Below are 4,430 nucleotides of genomic sequence, written 5' to 3'. Positions count from 1 at the left end.
TGTTGGGGTTCCACAGTTTACATATATAATGTATAGGCATTAGGCAACAAAGTTTAATATGTCGTTTCAAAATTTGTGAAAATCACACTACAAACAGTCTGGTCTAGTCTAAAGATGATCAAAATTGTTAGACTATCCTAAAATAGCATCAACCTGTCAGTCAATTAGTGCTAAGTATACAATATAGATTATTTTCCATCTTAGAGGGGGTACCATGGCACCCCCAATAGGTCATCGGCGGCGTGGTCGGCCGGGAAGCGGCATGGCACATCCCTATTTTTACTGAGAACAACACACTCGAGAGTATATTTGTGCTAGTGGGGGAGGAGGGGGAGGGGGGTAGGAGGAAAAAGTTATATTTGAAGAACTAAAATATTTACAGAAAGGTGTGGTAGCTCCGGGGTGCCCCTACACCCTCATGAATAGTAAATTCAAGAAAAAGAAAAAAAATCAATAAAATCTGAAACTTTGGGGGATCGAAGATGATCAAACTTTTGATGTTCTTGCAAATTTTGAGAAACAAATAACACTCGAGGAGCCCTCACCAAAAAAGAATTACTGCTCAAAACTGCACATAAACTTTGAGCATTGATTTTGGTTTTTTAGGTGAGGGCCCCTCAAATGCTTTTTGAGGCTGAAACTTTGCACGAACGTTGAATTTGTGATCATGTTTAATTTTCCAATGTTTCAGATTTTTTTTATTTTGTTTTCAATTTTTTTGAATTTACTATTCATAGAGGGTGTAGGGGCATCCGGGTGTTCAAAATCTTGTCCCAAATATTTAGGGGATCTGCTAGATGATGCTTAAACCCTAAAAAAATTCTCCTTAAATATAGTTTTTCGGGAATCTGCTAGAGAAGCCCTTAGTATCTCAGTTGAAAGCAAATTTCTTTTGAAGTTTGTAGCTTTGAAGCAATCAGAGCCAATAAGAGAATTAATTTGCAGACAGATATGAATTTTACCTAGTCTTTTTTGGTATACTTTATGCAACTACTAGTCTCAATCAGGTGAATACTGAAGACCATAACTTTCTCTTACTTAATTAGAAGGATGCAATTTGATAGACAAGAGTTTCTCTGTGCTAACGAAGACGTTAACTGAAAACAAACAAATGTCAGTCAATGAATGTGTGCTGAAGACTACACTAGTGTATTTGAAAACTGAAGAAATGCGCAGTCCTTTGAGAAACACGAACTGTATGCACCAGTGTATTTGAACTGAAGATATGCATTCGAGTTCACCTAGCACTTGCAATCTGGCTCAGCACCTATAGCTCAGTGAGACGCAAGATGCTACCTCCTCTTCCTTCACTCAGACGTTCCTTTTTGCTTTTTTTTTTCCTCCACCAGACGCTAATTTTCGAGAACTCCCAGGCTGCAAAAACCATGAGGGATGTCAGAAGTCTGAACTCTAAAGAAGCTCGGTCGAGCGTCAGGACTCGTGCGATCATGCAGTGAAGTTATTATCTCCCCTGTTTAATCGTATCTTGAGAAGTGCAGTGCTTTTTCCCTAATTGAAAGTTCTTCTGACTCTCTATTGAACCTGGTGGCGTGCCTACTCATAGGATTCAGCGTTCAGCCATGTGCAAATTGTTTATTTACTGAATGTATTAAATCTGTTTGCGCTTTGCGCTACGTTGTACGCTTCTACTACACGGAAGGGACACTGATAGGAAGAATATAAACAATCTGGTCCAATCCTTTAGAAAACTGTATGTTTTTCTTACCTCCTATTGCTGATACTGACCCATCTCTGTATCGCCCAATCTTTTAAAATTTGAACTAAAGAAGCACTCCCATTTCTGGTTAGCATGCATAGTTAGGATTGCGTGCTAAATCTAACGCGTTCTTTGTGAAGATCTCCACGGAATTTATAATGCATCCAACAGTTTCAACGCCCTTACAAAAGGCACGTATATTTCACCGTTTGCATCAAGTTTATTGTGATGACGATCACTAAAGTAGGTAAGAAACAAAAAGTCAATAGTTCATGTAACTATGTTCTAGTGGTTTCCTGCATCGATGGACCGGCAAATTCAGGTGAGATGGAAATATTGCAAGGTATCGACACCTCATTTTTGCCATCAAAATTCTTGTGTTCATACTTCATGATACTCTCCGTCTGAAAACAAAAGAACACGTGCCACGAGAGATATGTAATGAACGAATGTGTTGAACGGTAAATGCATGATTAATTCCTGGTCTCCTCTTCTAGTGAACGCTTGCATATTTAGGAGAAACTTGGAATACTGATCGCATGTCGTTCCCGTTTTGTGGTTGTTGAGAGATCCCAAAGCTGAGCTATATTAAATTTACAAGAGGAATACAGCTACGCATTTCTGATGTGAACTAAGCAAGGTTTATTGACAGTTTCTTGCCCCCCCCCCCTTCCATCATCATTCCGCTTCTGTTCTGCGCAGTCATCAGCATCTCAGTAGTGAGGAAATTTTCCTCTGAGTTTGTAGCTTGCTTGAAGCAATCAGAGCCAACAAGAGAATTAATTTGCAGACACATATGAATTTTACCTAGTCTTTTTTGATATAATTTATGCAACTAGTCTCTATTCCGTGAACGGGTAGGTACAACTAATTCCTGTATATTTTTATCTTACTCAAACCCAATCACACCCATATTATCTGACCTGTGTTGATTTTGAACCAAGATACCATCATTGGAAAAGTTGCTGGACAAGTTGGTGAACGGGACTACTAACCATAAACTTGCATGGAAGAATATCAGGGACAATACAAAATCAAGTGCATCTCAGGTTGTTGTCTAATTTATTATGGATAAATTGACCATATCCTGGTATTTCTAATTAAAGGAGGATCTATTGACCTTATCTTGGTATCCAGAAGTATGCCACGATGTTCACCAATAACTTCAGCTGACATAAATCATGCACCACAAACGTTCAATCAGTCACCTACTTATGCTTGAATTTCTTTCCGTGGAGTACTACACATACATATTTATTATCTGAGCTTTGAAGGAATATGACACCCGGATATCCATACTTGCATCGGACCATTGTACAAAGCCTAAAAAGTTCAGTAAATAAACAATTTGCACATGGCTAATACTAAGGTTAAGTACAGAAAGAAGCTCCCTCTTTATGCTATCATCTTCCCAGATCGGAGGTGATTGCCTCGGTGTAGACGAGTAAGAGCTCCTGACGAGAGGTACCGTTGCCGCCTCGCTCGCTGCTGCTGCGCCGTGCTGGGGGGTTTGGGGCTCGCCTCTTTACAGAATTTTGTGAAATGCATGCTGTCGTTATTATTCAGATTTTGCAGCTTGCACGGCGTGATCTTCAGATAAGAAACCAGGAAAAGTACACAAAGTGCATTTACAGTCAAACTAGTTCAATTTTTTCTCCTGATAGTTTGACGGTCTCGATCTAAACCTGTCTCCTTCGCAAAAGAAAAAAAAACTCATTTTGCATGGAATGAAACACGTGCTTCTAAAGGAAGCGGTATGTTAAACAGATGTCAGGTTTTCTCTTTCTAGTAAGCAATATGATGTGAACTGTGGTTGTTCTTCAGACTTCAGATATTGACGCCGAGCAGTCAAATTTTGGACAATTGTCAATCCTGGACGAGTTGACAATTTCGCCTCTCCCATGTCATTACCAGTATGCTCTTCACCTCTACCATATCATTACCAGCATGCTCGCTCTTAGTGCAATTCAGCAAGTTCAGACTTCAGTGCGTACTGGAAAAACAGAGTAGACATATAGGAACAAACCCAATGTCACCCTCGCACAGACCAAGGATGAAACAGTAAAAATGAAGACGCAAACTTCAATGGGCTCCAGTACAAGACAGACAATGTAAACAAAGCAAAGGCAACTCACAACTTCAGAGTAAAGACTAAGGACCATAACGCAAATCAGCCCATCAAAGAGCCAACCATAACAACCAAACTTTGAAACTAATAGTTGGCAGGGGCCGCGCGAACGCGTACCCCCTCTATCACAAATTATGACGTCCACTCTCCCTCAAAGGGGAGATGGTAAGCCAGCACACCCACAAAGTGCAATATGGGCCACTAGCCTAGGCCAGGGCTCTTCTTGATCAGCCATAGACCCCGTCCAGGTAAGTATGTTTCAAAGTTGCCCTATGACCTGGTTTTATAGGATGCGCTGCCTCTGCTCCCTCCTTGGCGGGCGATGTGGTACTAAACGAAAGTATGCCTCGCAAGGTGTTTGCTGCAGCTTCCCGGGACGAGGAATTCGAACAGGGCACCGCGTATAGGCCTATCGGTACCAAGCGGGCCAAACGGGCGTTGAAAAGAGTTAACCGGGTCGATGTCCTGTGGCACGATAGGTGCCAAGGGGAGAGCAGCGGCTGAGAATTAACCGATCCATTGGAAAAGAGTTAACCGATCCGACGTGGCCGCCGCGTCCAGACCGCCTTATATCTGCTCTTACAT

At 41.4% G+C, this 4,430-nt stretch overlaps 1 non-coding gene across 1 annotated transcript; it reads right to left on the bottom strand.

Moving 5' to 3' along the window:
• Positions 1-3,939: 3,939 nt before the first annotated feature.
• On the bottom strand, positions 3,940-4,101 carry LOC123140192 (U1 spliceosomal RNA). Its single transcript, XR_006469845.1, has one exon. It is a non-coding gene; the product is annotated as a U1 spliceosomal RNA (small nuclear RNA).
• Between the last annotated feature and the right edge of the window lie 329 nt (positions 4,102-4,430).

This window comes from Triticum aestivum, chromosome 6B (assembly GCF_018294505.1).
Source record: "Triticum aestivum cultivar Chinese Spring chromosome 6B, IWGSC CS RefSeq v2.1, whole genome shotgun sequence".
NCBI classification, from domain to species: Eukaryota; Viridiplantae; Streptophyta; class Magnoliopsida; order Poales; family Poaceae; genus Triticum; species Triticum aestivum.
The sequence above is the reverse complement of the archived record's forward strand: the minus strand, read 5'-3'. Positions and strand labels throughout refer to the sequence as shown.